Source organism: Notolepis coatsorum (genome assembly GCF_963971535.1).
Source record: "Notolepis coatsorum genome assembly, chromosome: 6".
Taxonomy (NCBI): domain Eukaryota; kingdom Metazoa; phylum Chordata; class Actinopteri; order Aulopiformes; family Paralepididae; genus Notolepis; species Notolepis coatsorum.
In genome coordinates this window covers 188,087,286-188,108,913 of record NC_140170.1, presented here as the reverse complement: position 1 = coordinate 188,108,913, position 21,628 = coordinate 188,087,286, and the positions used below count along the sequence as shown (strand labels likewise).

Below are 21,628 nucleotides of genomic sequence, written 5' to 3'. Positions count from 1 at the left end.
TATATATATCTATGGTGGTATTCACTGACCTTTGGGAAGTATTTTGACATGTACATGGGTATCTTGGTCGCGAAGCCCCGCCTCAAACCCGTCCACGCCACGAAGCCCCGCCCAGACGTTGGGCTCTGTGGCTCTGCAGATATACCCTACTCCTATGTGGCTCTGCAGATATACCCTACTCCTCTGTGGCTCTGCAGATATACCCTACTCGGTACTCGTTCACTCCGCCAGAGTTCCCCTTCGCATCAGTGACGCCAGTCCAGTTGAAGACGAGGTGCGAAATACAAGAAGTAAACAAGTGTGTTCTGTTGGACATTTCTGTGGGGATTATTAAACGTTGTTTGCGGATTCAACCAAGGCATTCAAGGTGAGACTGTAGCAATATTCCTTCTAGATAACGTTCTCCTAGCTAACGAGCTAACGCTGTGCGGCTAACGGCTGCTAGCTTGTTGTCCTGAGTTGTTGTTTGTCTCTGAGGTTTGGAACAAAGACGAGAGGAGCAGCTAGTTATTAGTTATGTTTCATCTGCACTCATTGAAGAGTGTGATCACATGTTCACGTTTCACTGGAAGTATTGTTACCAACGTTAGCTAGCTAGTAGATGTGTAAGTTAGTCACAAGCTGACTGGTTGTATACAAATAAAAGTGCTACTTGACCTCTTTGAGACACAACATTCATATCTTAACGATCCTGGCCAAGTCTATGAACTAGACCCAGGTACCCAACGCTTCATGATGTGATATGAAAACCATAGAGGTGCATCATTGAACACCGTTTCTCCTGAACAGCAGAATAATTCATGGTGATGGTGAAATGCTCATCTCATCCCGACCAGCCTGAATCACAGCCAGCAGCTTCTGTCTGCAGCCATTGTGCAGCTTGTGCTGATTACAGGGGGATGGTTGGTGAGAGGATGGTGAGGGGGATGGTTTATTATGGTCTGCATGGTGGCGGAGGTGTTTAGAATGATAAGCCGATAGGGGGTGAGAGCATGGAAGCGGGGGGGGGGGGGGTTCTGGGGCTGAAAGGCCAGAGACTGAGTGCAGATAGGTCCCGCCCACACAGGGGGACACATTCCATCGCTCTCCATTTTATTGTGATCGTTCCTTGATTGATTGAAAACTTTATTAACAGATTGCAGAATGAGTACAATACAGTACGGCTCAATACACACAATAGTTTAAAGGGATGCAGACCAGAGAAAGACTTTCGTCTTGTTTACATCAGGGTCCCCCATCTTCAATTCATAATGACATACGCAACATACAGATATGCAGTACTGTTACATTTGTGATACACACGATATTCAAATATACAGTACTGTTAAACAGAGATCCTAACAGAAAATACATACGAGGGGGAGGAAACTGTACGTTAGGAGGGGGTGGGTGGGAGGGGGAGCCGTGACCCCTTCTTGTCATTTTGGTCAGCTAGCAAACAACAGAAGGATACCTGTGTACAATAATGTGGAACGCCCCACAACCGTGAAGGAATGTGAATCCCTACCCTCCTTCAAAACCGCTCTCAAAGAGCACCTACGGGTGGCTGCAATTAGAAACTGGCCCCTGTAAATGTCCAAATCCCCCCCCCCCCCCACCAATGTACAGTTTCTACCGCTTCGGATGTATATATTTTTAATGATATTTTTACTACACAGTTCTGTATATCTGTATGTCATAAATGTCCTGATGCATTGAAAATGGGGGACCCCGATGTAAACAAGACAAAAGTCTTTTTCTGGTCTGCATCCTCTTAGCAGTTGTTTTGTATTGAGCCGTACTGTATTGTACCCATTCTGCAATCTGTTTAAAGTTTTCAATCAATCAAGGCTAAGCCTTCAATGATTATCTCTGAGCCAAGCCGTGACCCCATTGCTTCATATCTTCAGTATACAATCCAGTTTACAGCATTTGAAGATTAAACTAAATACGTAAATGCAGAGAGACTATTTTATTTATTGTGACCCCAGTCTTGTGTGTAGAGTGAAAATCTGTAACGTTAGATCAGTTCAAAGTACTTCCCAGATCTCCTGTCCTCTCCTTCCTCTAATTCTGTTCCTTTACATTTACATTTACATTTAGTCATTTAGCTGACGCTTTTATCCAAAGCGACTTACAAGTTCTGTACGACAAGACAGCAAGAAGGGTACAACTCTATCAGCTGAGTAACAATGTTCATCAAGTGTTGCGTGTTACAGTGTAGGTTAGTTTAGTAGGACAAGTGCATGACAGTAAGGTTAGTTAGGGTTAGAGTTTTTTTCTTCTTCTTTTTATATTATTATTTCAGATAATGGTTGAAGAAGTGCGTCTTAAGTCGACGGCGGAAGATTGGATGGGTTTCGGCTGTCCTAACTGGGGTGGGTAGTTCATTCCACCATTGTGGGGCAAGGACTGAGAATAGGCGACTTCTCTTTGATGACCCTCCCGGGGCTTGGATAGGAGTAGGTCTGAGGCGGCCAGAAGATGCAGAGCGTAGGGGTCTTGAGGGTGTGTAGTTAGAGACCATTGACCGGAGGTAGGCGGGAGCGGTTCCCTTTGCCGCACGGTATGCTAGGTCGAGGGCCTTGAAGCGGATACGTGCAGCAATGGGGAGCCAGTGCAGGTCCCTAAGAAGTGGGGTGACATGGGCCGACTTCGGTAGGTTTGAGATCAGGCGGGCCGCTGCGTTTTGAATGAGTTGAAGAGGCTTGGTGGCAGTGGCCGGGAGGCCAGCGAGCAGTGCGTTGCAGTAGTCGAGGCGGGAGATGACTGTTGATTGGACGAGGAGTTGGGTGGCTTCTTTTGTCTCAGCCATGTCAATAGACCGGAATAAGTTGCGGGGGGGACCACATTCTTCATGTATCTAACCGATTCGTTCAGGCTTAAGTTACTGACGTTTTCCCAGTCCCTCCTCCTCCCTGTTCGCTAAGTGTTGGTGCACCAGAGGTACAAAGAGTGCCCCAAGAATGTGAAGCATCCACTGTATCTCTCAGTGTTCACACTATTCTAAAGTGATCAGAGTGAAGCTATGGTGTATTTCAGATAGAATCTCTGGTGTATTTCACAGTATATTTCAGAGTGAATCTCTGGTGTATTTCAGAGTGAATCTCTGGTGTATTTCACAGTGAAACTAGTGGGATAGTGTGTACTACAGTAGGTTAGGGGTCTCTGCGTGTAGCAGTGTGTAGTGGGATAGTGTGTACTACAGTAGGTTAGGGGTCTCTGCATGTGTAGCAGTGTGTAGTGGGATAGTGTGTAGCAGTGTGTAGTGGGATAGTGTGTACTGCAGTAGGTTAGGGGTCTCTGCATGTGTAGCATTGTGTAGTGGGATAGTGTGTAGCAGTGTGTAGTGGGATAGTGTGTACTGCAGTAGGTTAGGGCTCTGCATGTGTAGCAGTGTGTAGTGGGATAGTGTGTACTGTAGTGTGTAGTGGGATAGTGTGTACTGTAGTAGGTTAGGTCTTTGCATGTGTAGTAGTGTGATAGTGTGTACTGTAGTGTGTAGTGTGATAGTGTGTACTGCAGTAGGTTACGTCTTTGCATGTGTAGCAGTGTGTAGTGGGATAGTGTGTAGCAGTGTGTAGTGGGATAGTGTGTACTGCAGTAGGTTAGGGGTCTCTGCATGTGTAGCAGTGTGTAGTGGGATAGTGTGTACTGTAGTGTGTAGTGGGATCAATTCTTTATGATGAATTGAAAATGGGGGACCCTGATGTAAACAAGACAAGTCTTTCTCTGGTCTGCATCCCCTTAACAATTGTATATATTGAGCTGTACTGTACTGTACCCATTCTGCAATCTGTTAATACAGTTTTCAATCAATCAATCAATCAATCAATTAATAGTGTGTACTGTAGTAGGTTAGGGGTCTCTGCATGTGTAGCAGTGTGTAGTGGGATAGTGTGTACTGCAGTAGGTTAGGGGTCTTTGCATGTGTACTAGTGGTGTAAATATTTGACCCCACAACGATTCGATTACGATTCTTCAGGCAACGATTCAATGCATCATGAAATCTCTTCATTTGACCACGAATTTGATTCGATTCGATTAATTTTCGAACAGTTAATTCCCCCAATTTTTTTTTATACAAATGTGGCTGGGGGAACTGATTCACTCAGCATGAATGGACTCTATAGGTCAATAAAAACAATACACCAAGCTTTAAGTTAACAGGATATTTTATTCCCAACAAGTGCCAGATTTGAGATTTCAGACATTTTATGTATTAACTGTGATTAATGCTTACTGTGGCAAAGTTGTAGCCAACAACTAGGTCTAACAAAAAAGGCAGTGCCATTGAACTACTGCTACAGAAGTAACAGTCACTTCACTTAACTTTAGCTTTTGCCCTTTTATTCATACAATGCCTCTCTCTCTCTCCCTCTCTCTCAAGTTGCCAAACTGCACACATTAAAATTGCGATTGGTACTGTAGTGTGTGTACTGTAGTGTGTACTGCAGTAGGTTAGGGCTCTCTGCATGTGTACTGTAGTGTGTACTATATTGTGTACTGCAGTAGGTTAGGGCTCTCTGCATGTGTACTGGAGTGTGTACTATAGTGTGTACTGCAGTAGGTTAGGGCTCTGCATGTGTACTGGAGTGTGTACTATAGTGTGTACTGCAGTAGGTTAGGGCTCTCTGCATGTGTACTGTAGTGTGTACTATATTGTGTACTGCAGTAGGTTAGGGCTCTCTGCATGTGTACTGTAGTGTGTACTATATTGTGTACTGCAGTAGGTTAGGGCTCTCTGCATGTGTACTGGAGTGTGTACTATAGTGTGTACTGCAGTAGGTTAGGGCTCTGCATGTGTACTGGAGTGTGTACTATAGTGTGTACTGCAGTAGGTTAGGGCTCTCTGCATGTGTACTATAGTGTGTACTATTTTCTGTGTACTTCTTGTACACATGCTCTCAAGAAGGTACTGAACGAGATCAGTTGCAGTTTTTAATGTTTGGTCATTATTTATTTATTAGCATGGTGTTATTCACTGTCAAAGATGCAAAGAAAAATCATAATTCATATTCTCCTTTGTTTCATCACAATTTAAGCACGCCTAGTAATAGACACAATATTTCTGACACTTTGAATACATTCCCTGAGATCCGTAGATGTCCCTAGATACCAAGAATATGCAAATGGACCTTGTAGAAGTGGAGCAATACTCCATTTACCTAGGTATATATTTTAGGCTGATTTTCAGAAAATAGGCTCCGGTGGAAGAGGTTATGGCTTGTCCTATTGTCCGGGACAAGTAAAAAAAAATGCCGGACAAGCATAATACAATTTAACTCGTCCGACTGTAACGACGAGTAAAAAAAAAAATATATATATATATATATATATATATATATATATATATATATATAAATATTCCCCAAACGAATAGTAACGTTATTCCATCTGATCAGAAAGTGCCTGTCTCAGTGTCACACTGGAAACTCTCAATCTCTGTACGTCAATATTACTTGTCACGGACAAACGTTGAGCGTCTTCTGAGTGCTCGCTTAGGGCATGCATCCACCTAGCTCACATTTCCAGCTGAAAAACGCTGGCAGTGCGCCGGTAGTGCTGGGATGAAGCGCATCTTGTAGCAAGATGACGGAGAGAAAGAAATCTAGCGACAGCCATCTTTTTATCGTATTTTACTGCCGCGGTTTTGCACATATAGCATATTTTAATACACTTTATTGTATATTAATTATATAGTTATTGCCTGACACCACAGTTCACCCTCTGCTTTTTATTAGCTTTTTATTAGTGTATTCGTGTAGTTATTAGTGTATTTGTGCCGTCTCTTGTGGGTAGACAGGCAGGCAACTCCGGTGTCAGGTTACAAACAGAGTGGTAGATATGATAGGCTGCGATTGGTTGTGTGAAAATGCGCTCAGTGCATCGCTCTGAAAAGTTCAGAAAGTTTCAACTTTAAACGCTGGGTGCTGCTGCACAAAAAACTGAAAGGCGCTGGAAAAAGAAGCCGACTGCAGCGCATTTCCTATAGGCAGCAGCATGCGGCCGCATACGCTCTGTCCTCATTGGGAACAATTGACAAAAGACGCTTGCGCCCAGAAATATGCGGCAGGTGGATCCAGGCCCTTAGTTGACACTGACAGTGGCACGAGACCCGCGAAAATATCAGAATGTTTAATAGAATGTTTAATAAAAGTTGGTTGTTTTGTTCTAGGATCTAATGTGCCTATTGTTAAAAGAAATGATTTCAAATAAAAATACAATTATTTATTTGAATGGTGTTATTTATGGCAATAACAACTATACCGTAATAACAACTATAGGCGTAGACCTGGGTTTAACCCCTGGTCATCAAGAGAGAGGGGAGATGAGAAAGATGAGCTGGTGCTGATGGGGAGTGAAGATGAGCTGGAGGACTGATCATACAGTATATACCCCACACACACACAAATGCACACACACTGTGTATAAGTTATTAAATCATAATAATTGTCCAAATCTCTTGTCGGTTTTATTAATAGGCCTTTATTTTCACAAGTACATTTCGGACAAGTAAGTTTAGCTTTCGGACAAGTAAAATATCTTTAAAGATTTGGTTAAATTCAATTAAACAGATGTAACAGCCTGAACAACAGAGAGGTAACAGCCTTAAATAATTAATCAAATCAAGAGCATGAGGCATCTTGGGGGCCATAAAGTGGTCTGCACACGGCGAGCGACCGACGTCGCCTGGCGATGCGATCGTCTGTCGCTCAACGACAATCGCCTGGCCCCCCACACCAGAGCCGACCGTTCAGGTATAATAATGTGTCGCTCTGTCTAGCTGGGGGTGTGGTTATTTGTTTCCCCCCGGAGGGAGATATGGGAGGACGGACCGGATGTTAGTTTGTTGTGAAGCTAGCGTATTAGCAGGTAGCTGTGTTGTGCTTTACGAGGGAATATTAACCTGTAAAACCCATATTGAGCTGGAATTAAACCACCATATATACGAATACAACATCTCCTCATTCTTCCCGACATTACTGCATGACTGATCGCTACAATACGTTCACTGCCACCGATTGGACAAGTATTATGCACCTGCTGAGAGAGAATGTTTTTTCACTGAAGACGCAAACTTCTGTTCTCAACCATCATTTTCTTTGGACAATAAACCTTATAAACTACATCAGCTGCAGCCTGGACATTAAACTCTGTCAACACCCACAACTTCTTTTGTTACCCGAGTATAAAAACACTAGTAGGTGCATCGTGGCGCATTGTTCATTTATTAGTTAAAGGGGAACTCCAACATTTTGGGAAATTAGCTTATTTAACATCTTCCCTGGAGTTAGACAAGAAGATACATACCTTTTTTGTCTCTGTGCGTGCATTTTAGCTTTGGGAATAGACGCTCCGTTAGCATAGCTTAGCTTCATCACTGGAAGTGAGTAGGGGCCGGAGCCTTACAGTGCCTTACAGTGTATTGCAAGGTCTGACATTGACCAAACTTGATATGCATGACCTTGGTGGGCTCTAGGTCAACTCCTGAAAAGGGGGTCAATGTCAGACCTTGCAATCAAAAGTTAGGGGGCACACTGAAATTATGGCAAGGGTTATTAGCCCCCTAACTTTTGATTGCAAAGTCTGACATACATCATATTAGTTTACTGCCATATCCATAATCTCACTGCCACTTTACTGCCATTATTGTATTATTATATTTTACTGCCATTATTTATTATGCATACTTACTACCACTGCTGCTAAAAGTTTTGCATTAAGTTCTTGTTTACCTCTATATTTACATTCACTCCTGTATACTGTCCATATGTTACTTTGTTTATAGTGTACTTTATGTTTATATTAGATCTTGTTCTTTATATACACCGTGGGAAGGGGGAAATGCAATTGCATTTCTCTGTATGTCTTGCACATTACGAGAGGTGACAATAAAGCTGACTTTGACTTTTGACTAACAAAAGTAACTCACCAAAACAACTCACAAGTCCAGGGATTCACACTGGCACTGGGCGCTAGCGTGGATGACAACCAATCATGCGGGACATGGTCTCAATTTGCGTGACGCATGAAAAGAGACAGAAATGCTGTACAATCACGCGCAATGCGTGACGTCTGGCCACTGAAGGATGTTTTTCAATGTGTATATAATGTAAAATATTGGTGGATGACAGCATCTACTCATAGTCATCTCAGAGGAGGAGGATAACAGAGAGAGTGTGTGTTAGGAGCTGATAGCCACAGCGTTTGTTTGGGGTAAGTTAACATCAACATCACCGCTGCCATAGTGATCTGGGTCAAAAGACAGCGTGTCACATAGCAACGAGAAGATGGGCCGGGCCTGTCGTTGCTATGGCGAGAATGTTATAATGTGAGTTTCCTTCCAGGGAAGTTAGACTGAGCTACGACTCTCCGGGAGGAGCTGGGTTGGGTACGAATCTCTACACCTCGCAGCTTAAACACTCCGGGAGGAGCTGGGTTGGGTAAGAATCTCTACACCTCGCAGCTTAAACACTCCGGGAGGAGCTGGGTTGGGTAAGAATCTCTACGCCTCGCAGCTTAAACACTCCGGGAGGAGCTGGGTTGGGTAAGAATCTCTACACCTCGCAGCTTAAACACTCCGGGAGGAGCTGGGTTGGGTAAGAATCTCTACACCTCGCAGCTTAAACACTCCGGGAGGAGCTGGGTTGGGTAAGAATCTCTACGCCTCACAGCTTAAACACTCCGGGAGGAGCTGGGTTGGGTAAGAATCTCTACGCCTCGCAGCTTAACCCTTGTGCGCTGCTTATTTATTTATCTTATTTTGGTGTTAACAAAAACTCTGGGTCCGAATGGACCCGGTGTGTAACTCTGTACCAACCACCCCAAAAAATAAGGATTATTATCCAGTTTTGTTTTGTACTTCATTACTAACTTATTAGCTCATCATAACCAGTACCCATATCAAACATTATTTTATATGGCCCAAAGACACAATATACATCTTTTTTCAATCGAAAATAGGATTATATTCACTCATGCTGTTCCCCATATTGAAGAAAATGGGTAAATATTTATGCAATCTGACTATAACAGGCTAATATATGAAGACACTTTATTGAGTAAACTGCTTTGTGGGTTTTAAAACTGTATTATGGAAATAAATCAAGGAACAAAACAACTCCACCTCCCTATCACTATCCTCCTTCTCTCGCTCTCTTCCTTCTCTCCCTCTCCACCTCCCTATCACTCTCTTCCTCCTCTCCCTCTCCACCTCCCTATCACTCTGTTCCTCCTCTCCCTCTCCACCTCCCTATCGCTCTCTTCCTCCTCTCCACCTCCCTATCACTCTGTTCCTCCTCTCCCTCTCCACCTCCCTATCACTCTCTTCCTCCTTTCCCTCTCCACCTCCCTATCACTCTGTTCCTCCCTATCACTCTCTTCCTCCTCTCCCTCTCCACCTCCCTATCACTCTGTTCCTCCTCTCCACCTCCCTATCGCTCTGTTCCTCCTCTCCCTCTCCACCTCCCTATCACTCTGTTCCTCCTCTCCCTCTCCACCTCCCTATCACTCTGTTCCTCCTCTCCACCTCCCTATCGCTCTGTTCCTCCTCTCCCTCTCCACCTCCCTATCACTCTCTTCCTCCTCTCCCTCTCCACCTCCCTTTCACTCTGTTCCTCCTCTCCACCTCCCTATCACTCTCTTCCTCCTCTCCCTCTCCACCTCCCTATCACTCTGTTCCTCCTCTCCCTCTCCACCTCCCTATCACTCTGTTCCTCCTCTCCCTCTCCACCTCCCTATCACTCTGTTCCTCCTCTCCACCTCCCTATCACTCTGTTCCTCCTCTCCACCTCCCTATCGCTCTGTTCCTCCTCTCCCTCTCCACCTCCCTATCACTCTGTTCCTCCTCTCCCTCTCCACCTTCCTATCACTCTGTTCCTCCTCTCCCTCTCCACCTCCCTATCACTCTGTTCCTCCTCTCCACCTCCCTATCACTCTCTTCCTCTTCCTCTCCACCTCCCTATCTCTCTGTTCCTCCTCTCCCTCTCCACCTCCCTATCTCTCTGTTCCTCCTCTCTCTCTCCACCTCCCTATCTCTCTGTTCCTCCTCTCCCTCTCCACCTCCCTATCTCTCTGTTCCTCCTCTCCCTCTCCACCTCCCTATCTCTCTGTTCCTCCTCTCCCTCTCCACCTCCCTATCTATCTTCCTCCTCCCCCTCTCCACCTCCCTATCACTCTGTTCCTCTCCCTCTCCACCTCCCTATCTCTCTGTTCCTCTCCACCTCCCTATCACTCTGTTCCTCTCCCTCTCCACCTCCCTATCACTCTCTTCCTCCTCTCCCTCTCCACCTCCCTATCACTCTGTTCCTCTCCCTCTCCACCTCCCTATCACTCTGTTCCTCTCCCTCTCCACCTCCCTATCACTCTGTTCCTCCTCTTGCTCTCCACCTCCCTATCACTCTCTTCCTCCTCTCCCTCTCCACCTCCCTATCACTCTCTTCCTCCTCTCCCTCTCCACCTCCCTATCACTCTGTTCCTCCTCTCCCTCTCCACCTCCCTATCACTCTGTTCCTCCTCTCCCTCTCCACCTCCCTATCACGCTGTTCCTCCTCTCCCTCTCCACCTCCCTATCACTCTGTTCCTCTCCCTCTCCACCTCCCTATCACTCTGTTCCTCCTCTCCACCTCCCTATCTCTCTGTTCCTCTCCACCTCCCTATCTCTCTTTTCCTCTCCCTCTCCACCTCCCTATCACTCTCTCCCTCTCCACCTCCCTATCTCTCTTTTCCTCTCCACCTCCCTATCACTATTTTCCTCTCCACCTCCCTATCACTCTCTTCCTACAGTACGGCTCAATACAAAACAACTGCTAAGAGGATGCAGACAAGAAAAATACTTTTGTCTTGTTTACATCGGGTCCCCCGGCCATTTTCAATTCATCAGGACATTTATGACATACAAGACATACAGATACAGAACTGTGTAGTAAAAAGAGATCATAAAAAAATATACATCCGAAGGGGAAGAAACTGTACATTGGTAAACAAGACGAAAGTATTTTACTGTATTGTACCCATTCTGCAATCTGTTAATAAAGTAATCAATCAATCAATTCCTGCCCGCCTTCTCTCTCTTCTTTTCGCAGCCACGACCCTCTCTCCAACCGCACGTCTCAACCGAGCTTGGTCAAGGGGGAGGGGCTAGGCCCAATGTGGAGTGACATATCCCTCTCCGCCAATTAGCGCACGGTTCCCTCTCCGCCAATCAGCGCGCGCTCTCTGTGGCTGCCACAGCGCCCTGTGAGAGGATTCTCCGGAGCTGCAGCTGGACGCTACTCGGCACCTTCGCTATTTCGGACATTAGGGCCTATTTTTCCGTCTGTCATTTGCTTTAGTGGTGAGCTAACGTTAGCTAACGCACGTTCTGCACTAACCTAACCGTAGCTAGCTAACGCACGTTAGCTAATATTCCCTGTAAAATGTTCATTCAATCGGACTTCCGGTGTGACGTTAGAGGGCACAGACGCATAGAAGACCGCTCTCCCGGGCGAAGTGTAATTCTTCCACTTCAAGAATTCAATGAACACAAATATCTAAATCAAAAGGTAGATGAGTGGAAGAAGGAAAGGGAAGGACCGAAAAAGAAGGGAAAAAACTTTTAAAAACTCGAAAACGAGACCACAGAGGAGTTCGGCATCGAAGCTAACGTGGTCGCTAGCTTAAATAAAATGTGGCAAGATGACAACGTGCCGACAAGTCACGGGGAAGAGCACGGAACACGGATATACAACCAAGGAGCTGGTGCCGGGAGAAGCATGCATTAAAAAAGCACTGAAGATAAAAGGAACCCGCTTCCAGACTCCACACTCCAACATGAAGATTCAAAGAAGTACGAGGAGGGAATCGGGGGCTCAGGCGCCTCAGAACGCGAGAGACGGGGCGAGCCGACGGCACCAGCACCAGGCAGACAGAGGGGGCGCTGCACTGAGAGCGAGAGAGGGGCTCAGCGAGTACACACATCCTTCAAGAACAATGAGAAAGAAGCCATAGGACTCCTCTTGTTTCTGTGGTCATGGCAATGTTTACCAAGTGCCCGGGAGGGGTAAGGTCATTTTATTAGCGTAGGTTTTCTTTAGCAGCCAACGTTGGACCAAGGGATGGAGGGGCTTCGGATAGACGCCTCGTCACACACCCTTAGCGCAGGGCCCCCCCCCCTAACGAGGGGCTCTCCCTCGCACACCAACGGGGTTTATGCCAAGAGGAGCGGGTGTTTCCCCCCTCGCTTGGAGGTCGAATTCAATAATGTGTTATATGTTAAATGTTGGGAAGAATGTAGGGTATGGGAGGCAGCTAACATAATGCAATAACTGGGAAATGTCAGGACCATAAACGGACCAGACCAAGCAAGAATGAAAACGGCTACCCCTCATATACCAATGCCCTGTCCTGTGAGTCTTGTTTGTCTTGTGGTGGTGGTTGTCTTATTCTAGAAAAATGAGTAGATTGGCTATATGCAAAAACGGAACATCATACTGTAAAGAAAAGAAAAGGTTGTTGTAAAATGTGAAGGAAAATGTTTATGCAAATTTTCGTAACCACTGAAACAAAATTGTAAATTGTCTATGAAAAAGTGGAATTCATACTGTAAATGCATACTCAGTAGATAGTAAATTATAACACTACCTTATGCATACTGCACCTTATGTGACACTGTGAATACTGTGAATATTTTTTTTCAGCTAGTTAGATAGTAAATTATATTGACCTATTTGTTTACACTGCCTGTGTTGTTTTTACTACCTGTACCTCCCCCCTTCCCCCATGCTGCTATGATGCCTGAATTTCCCCAAGGGGATCAATAAAGGAATATATTATCTTATCTTAAAGAAAAATTGCATATGTGAAAAAGTGACTTTGGAAAAGAAAAGGAAAATGTCCATGCAAAAATGTAAAAAAAAAAGTGACGTTGGAAAAGATGTGAAAAATGAATCAAAATAAAGAGTTATAAAAAAAAGATTCATTCAATCACATTCTGCAATCTGTTAATAAAATTTGCATTCAATCAATCACAGCGCAGATTGTTTGATCGAATGAAAATCTTATTAACAGATTGCAGAATGGGTACAATACAGTACGGCTCAATACACACAATTGTTAAGGGGATGCAGACCAGAGAAAGACGTTTGTCTTGTTTACATCAGGGTCCCCCATTTTGAATCCATAATAAATTGTAAGTAAGGGTGCAACTTGCACCGTGCAATCCATTCTTTGTGGATCTAGCCCATTGTGTTTACTGATATATACCATATAAACCATTAAGAGTGGGTGTCAGACAAGAGGGAAGACTGTCCAGTAACAGTAATCCACAACTATTTTATTGCACTGTAAAGAAACTGATTTTATAGTATGTCGGCACTTTATGTGCTCAATTCATCATTCATGTCTTTCACATTCTACTAAAACTGAATCAAACCATAAACAAGGTGGCCTGTTGGGATGTTAGATCCTAATGGGAAAAACTGATTTTATATGTCTGCTCATTTTACCCTTGCTATTATTTTACTTATTAGCACTGTATATCTGTATGTCATGTATGTCATAAATGTCTTGATGAATTGAAAATGGGGGACCCTGATGTAAACAAGACGAAAGTCTTTCTCTGGTCTGCATCCCCTTGCACCAATATGTCTAATTAAATAAACCAAAACAACATCATCAAACCAAAAGGAAAAGAACAAAACACAGTATGTCAGGGGTCAGGCTGTCCAGAGAGAGAGGGAGAGAGAGAGAGAGCAAGTTCATGGAGGAAGCCTGGCTTTTCTCCCAGGTGCCGATAGTCAGCCATCACGGGTAGGCGGGGCTCCAGAGCAAACAGGAAGTGGGCAGGCGGAGTCCCAGAGCAAACAGGAAGTGGGCAGGCGGAGTCCCAGAGCAAACAGGAAGAGGGTAGGCGGAGTCCCAGAGCAAACAGGAAGTGGGCAGGCGGAGTCCCAGAGCAAACAGGAAGTGGGCAGGCGGAGTCCCAGAGCAAACAGGAAGTGGGTAGGCGGAGTCCCAGAGCAAACAGGAAGTGGGCAGGCGGAGCCCCAGAGCAAACAGGAAGTGGGCAGGCGGAGCCCCAGAGCAAACAGGAAGTGGGCAGGCGGAGTCCCAGAGCAAACAGGAAGTGGGCAGGCGGAGCCCCAGAGCAAACAGGAAGTGGGCAGGCGGAGCCCCAGAGCAAACAGGAAGTGGGCAACACAGCGTCTACAGAGAACAGAGAGCCAAACAGCCTTGGTAGAACAGATGGGCGGGGCCGTCACAAATGTATAATGGAAACCTCCTTCTTTTTGTCTTACTATAGAAACTTGAAGTTGTTGTGAAATAAACAGTCTCTCCCCAGAAGCTGTGCGGTGTATTGGAACTCTGGGGTAGGTTGAGCTAGAGAGAGATTTTTACTTTTTACTCCGCGTTTACGACCGAGTTATCTCTCGATCGGAGGTAGCCGCATTAGGGCCGAGGTAAAGGTGCCGTCCCTGACTAGACCCAGAGAGACTCATTTACCATAAGATTGTCGTATCTTCAATAAACGTTCTTCAAATAGATTTGAACCCTTTCACTGCCACACGACAGCCGGTTAACGCTTTCACTGTGACAATACAGAAGGTTAGCCCTTTACTATCATAGTAGTAAAGGGTAGTAAAGGATAGTAAAGGGTTAACCTTCTGTCGTGTCGTGGCAGTGAAAGGGTTGTGGAACATTTTCTTATAACAATGAAATACTGTGCTATTCAGACAAAGTCGTTATTCAGACTGACTAAACAAAGAGTGCTTAATTACCCAATCAATGATTTCTGGGAAATGACAAGGGAGAGTGCCGACTGTCGAACACGGGGGCCTCTCTCTCTGACCCTTGCCCCCTGTCTCACGATGAGTGATGATGCCACATCGTGCCACTCTCTGACATTATAAATATCTGTGAATATTGCGTAAGCACCAGTTACTCACTCTGACTCACTCTGCGCAGGGTCAGACCTATTTGTAACTCCGCTTCTTTGAGTCGATTAAGGCACGTGTATAACGAAGGTCCAGTCTCCGTCTCGAGTTTTCTCCAACAGTAAGAAACAGTTTTCTCATTATTAGTGTGTGACTCGTACATTTCTCACCAAAAATATGATTCCTTTTTTTCTGTCGTTGATTTGGGATTTTGTGTGTGAGCTTGAATATGTACATTTGTGATTTTCTATATATATATATATATATATATATATATATATTTTTTTTTTTGCAAGTCCACACAGTTGTGTTTGATTTGTCTGTAAACAAGACCGTAAAAAATAAACTTCATTCATTCATTCATTCATATGGGCTAAAGTTAATTTGCATAATTGTGTAAAGTGAATTCGCATAGTATCACCTTGCGAATTACATCTGTGTGTGTGTGTGTGTGTGTGTGTGTGTGTGTGTGTGTGTGTGTGTGTGTGTGTGTGTGTGTGTGTGTGTGTGTGTGTGTGTGTGTGTGTGTGTGTGTGTGTGTGTGTGTGTGTGTGTGTGTGTGTGTGTGTGTGTGTGTGTGTGTGTGTGTGTGTGTGTGTGTGTGTGTGTGTGTGTGTGTCAGTATGTGTGGAGAGGTGACCCTGTGTTGAAGGTATCAGATTTTGAAGGCCAGCTGACTGATGTGCAGGTGTGGGATTTCCCTCTGTCCTACAAATACATCCAGAACTACATGACCTACACCCACTGCCGGTATGCAACCCTGTGCATGTGTCTGTGTGTGTCTGCATCATTTATTTACTTAAAGGGGAATACCACCCATTTTAAGAATTCACGTTGTGTTCTCCCTGTGCCCCAGGACAGTTCAGTCAGTATGTTCTGACTGACTGAACTGTCCTGGGGGCACAGGAAGAACATACTGACTGGACTGTCCTGGGGCACAGGGAGAACATACTGACTGGACTGTCCTGGGGCACAGGAAGAACATACTGACTGGACTGTCCTGGGGCACAGGAAGAACATACTGACTGGACTGTCCTGGGGCACAGGGAGAACATACTGACTGAACTGTCATGGGGGCACAGGAAGAACATACCGACTGAACTGTCCTGGGGCACAGGAAGAACATACTGACTGAACTGTCCTGGGTCACAGGAAGAACATACTGACTGAACTGTCCTGGGGCACAGGAAGAACATACTGACTGAACTGTCCTGGGGCACAGGAAGAACATACTGACTGAACTGTCCTGGGGCACAGGAAGAACATACTGACTGAACTGTCCTGGGACACAGGAAGAACATACTGACTGAACTGTCCTGGGGCACAGGAAGAACATACTGACTGAACTGTCCTCAGGAAGAACATACTGACTGAACTGTCCTCAGGAAGAACATACTGACTGAACTGTCCTGGGGCACAGGAAGAACATACTGACTGAACTGTCCTGGAGCACAGGGATAACATACTGACTGAACTGTCCTGGGGCACAGGAAGAACATACTGACTGAACTGTCCTGGGGCACAGGAAGAACATACTGACTGAACTGTCCTCAGGAAGAACATACTGACTGAACTGTCCTCAGGAAGAACATACTGACTGAACTGTCCTCAGGAAGAACATACTGACTGACCTGTCCTGGGGCTCAGGAAGAACATACTGACTGAACTGTCCTGGAGCACAGGAAGAACATACTGACTGAACTGTCCTGGGGCACAGGAAGAACATACTGACTGAACTGTCCTCAGGAAGAACATACTGACTGAACTGTCCTGGGGCACAGGAAGAACATACTGACTGAACTGTCCTCAGGAAGAACATACTGACTGAACTGTCCTGGAGCACAGGGATAACATACTGACTGAACTGTCCTGGGGCACAGGAAGAACATACTGACTGAACTGTCATGGGGCACAGGAAGAACATACTGACTGAACTGTCCTGGGGCACAGGAAGAACATACTGACTGAACTGTCATGGTCACAGGAAGAACATACTGACTGAACTGTCCTGGGGCACAGGGAGAATATACTGACTGAACTGTCCTGGAGCACAGGGAGAATATACTGACTGAACTGTCATGGTCACAGGAAGAACACACTTTTTCTGCTGCTCCACACCTAGTGGCAGAGCTGTGGATAATCTGGACTCTTTTAAATCCCTCCTTTAAAGGTGCTATAGATAACATTCAACCACTAGATGTCGCACTAGAGAGCACCGGCCTGTCATTTATCCAATCAGGTGCATTCCACGTGGGGAAATGGGGAGTGTGGAGGGGGATACATGCAAAGATGAGTTTTAAAGGTGCTATAGATACTTAGGTGGGTCCAAAATGTATGTAGTTGTTTACATGTTGCAGGCATGTACAGTATCTCCCCTCCCTGTTTACATGTTGCATGCATGTATCCCCTCCCTACTTCCCATTTTCCCACGTGGAATGCTGAGTGGCTGAATGTTATCTATAGCACCTTTAACCTCAGTTTACCCAACTTTCTTATTGGCGAGTCGGAGTTACCCACCTTTTTGATGAATATATATTGCTATTATTCAAATGCATGCTATGCTATATGTTATAGCAAGTAGGATCAGCTTGATGTCAGTTAAATGGTAAATGGCTGCTTTTTTATATAGCAGCTTTTATCCAAAGCGCTTTACAATTTGTTACTCACATTTGACCCATTCACTCACACATTCACTCACACATTCACTCACCGACGGCGGAGGCGACCATGCAAGGTGCCAACCTGCTCATCGGGAGCAATTAGGGGTTAAGCGTCTTGCTCAAGGACACATCGACACGCTGCCCGGGAGGAGCGGGAATCGAACCGGGAACCTCCAGATTGCCAGACGAGTGCTCTACCTCCCGAGCCACTCTGTATTCTTATTCCCGAGCCCTGTGTTACATGAACATAGTGTTTTTGAGGAAAATATATGAAAATAACACTCTTCTAATATATGTTTATGGTATATAAACAGGATAAGGTGAACTGTCCCAGTGATCACATCCAGGGCCCTCATTTATCAACTTGACGTACGCACAGATATGTGCTTAAGCCGTGCGTACGATCATTTCTAAGCAAAGTGTGGGACTTATCTATTTGAACTTGTGAGAGACTTCACTGAGAGCGAGATTGATCACCGAGGTCCAACCAACAAATTGAACGTATACAGCATTTCCCGTTGTGAACAATCTTATTTGGAAACATGACACACAGAATAATAGTATTTAGCGTTTTATTTTAAACAATATTTAATCGTATGATTATAGATATTTTTAGAGAATAAATAAATCCAATGAAGTTGCCAAGTTCACAGACAACTCCACTGAGGAGGAGGGAGCGTGTAGACTATCTTCGGTGCGCCGGGAGCCAAGGATGTTGACTGACCCAGTCCTGCTACAGAACCAGCACATTGACAGAAATAAATGACAAGCTGACCCGACATTAAGCACTGTAATGACTGAAATTAAATCAATTTCAGCACGCCAACTCTGCGCTCTACAATGCCTATTATGTGCGCTCGTCATGAGCCCGTGGTTCTGGTCAGAGTCATTATGGCTTCAGTGGATAACCCTGATCTGCATTGTGATGTTTTAGATACCCCAGTAATAACATTACAATTGAATTAAATACAATTAGGCCTGAATGAGACTCCGGCCACCGGCACATTATCAGCCAAAATGTGCATCGCAGATTATCTGTACATTGACCGAGTGGAATCCCGTTCACATTACTGGATTTGTTTATTGATGGAGCAAACTCTGAGAGATTGTTCACAGAGGCGCTGCCGAACCAAGATATAATATGATGTGTATAATATAATGTGTGTAGAGGCATATGATACAATCTATTTTGTTGTTGGTATTAGGTAGCCTATATGAATTACATATAATAGCAGCCAGCCCATAGCCTACATTATGCAACAATAACTTGCGCATATATAATAACACAGCCCTGCGAAGCCTGCATACAGTAAACTAACTTGATCATTAATCTAGCTGTTGTATCTTTACGCTTATGAAAACATTAAATAATATGTATAGGCTATAGACCGTCGCTTTAGCCTATATTCTCAAATTGCATTTAATGGCTATCCTACTCGAGTCCTCGATATCCTCGCGGACGGACCAGTATACCTTTATATCATATCATATTCATATTCATATCATAGTTTACTCTATCAGCCTACCAGCATGTAATACGTTCTTTGTTAGAACTCAACTCGTTATTATTTTGCGCATAGATTGCAGAAATACGGGAACGTTTTGATTTAGGCTTTGACATTGTAAAACTAAATAAGTGAAATTCTGTAAGCAGAATACAAGTCATGATATCACCCACACGATATATGCTCTGTGTCCAGAGCATGTATGCTTTTCATTCATTTAAGACACATTTATTGCAAGGGTTTTGTATACAGATACACTCAACAAATAACCTCAGTCTGTTCTCGTTGCAATGCGTTTTTTATTCTTTCTTATAGGAAGGGGGAAGAACACTATATCGTGGGTGTTCATATGACTTGTATTCTGCTTACAGCTTCGGGGTTCCACTTATTACGTTTAACAATGGCAAAGCCTTTTAAATATAATCAAAACGTTCCCGTATTTCTGCAATATATGCGCAAAATAATAACAAGTTGAGTTACGCGGAGCGCAGTCAGTGCTTATTTCCACGTTGTAAAAATATTCTACCACCGGCGCCAGCTACGCATGGTCCGACCTGTGCTTAAATATACGCACAAAGTCAAGCACAAGTTCAAATTGATAAATCCCACATTATCGTACACACGGGTTACGCACATATCTGTGCGTACGCCACGTTGATAAATGAGGGCCCTGAAGTCTATCGGATGCTTCCTCCGATACATAGGAGACAGCCAGCAGCCTCTTTTCACCTGGCAGCGAGGACTGTCATTGGGTGAGTGTAACGCGTGGGAGGGCACACTACTTCACCCAGATCCCTTCCTCGCTGTGCAGGCGCCCTGACCGACCTGTAGGAGTCACTGTTTACAATGACCAGATTACCACCCACCGGCTTCCCTCCCCCCGCTGACACCGCCAATTGTGTCAGTATGACGGCCGGCCCAAGCCGGAGGCACCGCTGACAGCCGGATTCGATACCAGTGTCTCTGCGGTGGTAGACAGACGCTTAGTCCGCTGCGCTACCCGGCCGCACCAGGTGTCTCCTTGTTGTAGCATGAGCTTATCCTGCTCATTGGAAAAGGGTTATGGTGTTTACATGTGCATCTCAAAGACAGATTACTCCAGTATCATTATTATATTTGATATATTATTAAGATAAATAATCATTATAAGATAAATAATGTGCATGAAAACACACTGAATGTGTATATCTTGTTCATCTAGATATGCTAACATAAACACGTGATTCAAGGTGTGTGTGTGTGTGTGTGTGTGTGTCTGTGTGCATGTGCGTGTGTGTGTGTGTGTGCGTGTGTGTGTGTGTGTGTGTGTGTGTGTGCGTGCGTGTGTGTGTGTGTCTGTGTGCGTGTGTGTGTGTGTGTGTGTGTGTGTGTGTGTCTGTGTGCGTCAGGCCCAGCCGTGGTTCCGTCCTCACTTGGAACCTGATCAGCTACACTCTCAGCGGAGACACCCTATTGGAGGATGACTATGACAGACAGGACGGCCAACCGAACAAAAGGCGGGACCGAGATTTCAAACGTTCTTCCAAAGCTGAAAGGTTTTTCAACAACAATAGATGGCGGGCCGAGTGTGTCTAAAGTGAACTTGATTGATCTGCATCGATAGAGGACACAATGCTTTGTGTGTGATATCTAGTTATTATGTTAAGTCAAAATACAGCCGTTTTGCGGTCATCGTTTTTCGTAATCTTACATTTAAATTAAATGTTTGCTCATGCATATCTTTGGACACATCTAGCCGATAAACCAATACGAATTTGCATACGGGGATTAAGGACCCCCAACATGTCAACAACGGAGGATGGATCTGGAACGCTAGCTATGTCTGGATTATGCATTGAAACTTGAAAGACAGTAAATACTATTCTAATAAAACGTTCAAAACTATGTTCCAACTTGTGTATTGTTTTCAGAAAATTTTACTAAGATTGTACTCTTGTATTTCGCACTGTATTAAGCCATACCGACATCACAGGTGAGCTTGCTAGCCATTATATGGCTAACGTGATATTAACGTTAGATCTATCCGAGCACAATTTGATTTCAAGTTTATTATATGCCTCACTTGGTTGGAGTCTCACGAAAGTATTTCTTTGGTCTGCATCCCCTTAACAATTGTGTGTATTGAGCTGTACTGTATTGTACCCATTCTGCAATCTGTTACAGTTTTCAATCAATCAATGTCAGACATCCTCTCCATAAAAAAAAACGATTGAATTGCTCAGAATTTTATATTATGTCCCCAATAGGACATAATATTATTAATATTATTCCCCAGTATGACACAATAAACACCCAATGAATGACCCCCCCCCCCCCAACCCAGAGTCCAAAAGGTTACATTGAATAATTTCCCCACGGTTTGGTATGGGGGGGGGGGTATTCACAGTGGGAAAGATGGAGTGCTGCATGCATGTGTGTAATTGTTGCAAGGAACCAAGCAAAATTATAAAATTTTCAGAGACAAGTGGGTTGAAATTTATTAACAGTTTGTTGCAGTGGGCTAATTTAGATGGCCCAGAAAGCAACATTGCACAATTGGCTGTTAAAACATATAACATTGAAGAGAACA

General features: G+C 44.6%; 1 long non-coding RNA gene across 1 annotated transcript; it reads left to right on the top strand.

The window, feature by feature from the left end:
• The first annotated feature begins 228 nt into the window (after window positions 1-228).
• On the top strand, window positions 229-20,870 carry LOC311229362. Its single transcript, XR_014619753.1, has 3 exons — window positions 229-367; window positions 15,517-15,644; window positions 20,448-20,870. It is a non-coding gene; the product is annotated as an uncharacterized lncRNA (long non-coding RNA).
• Window positions 20,871-21,628: the final 758 nt, after the last annotated feature.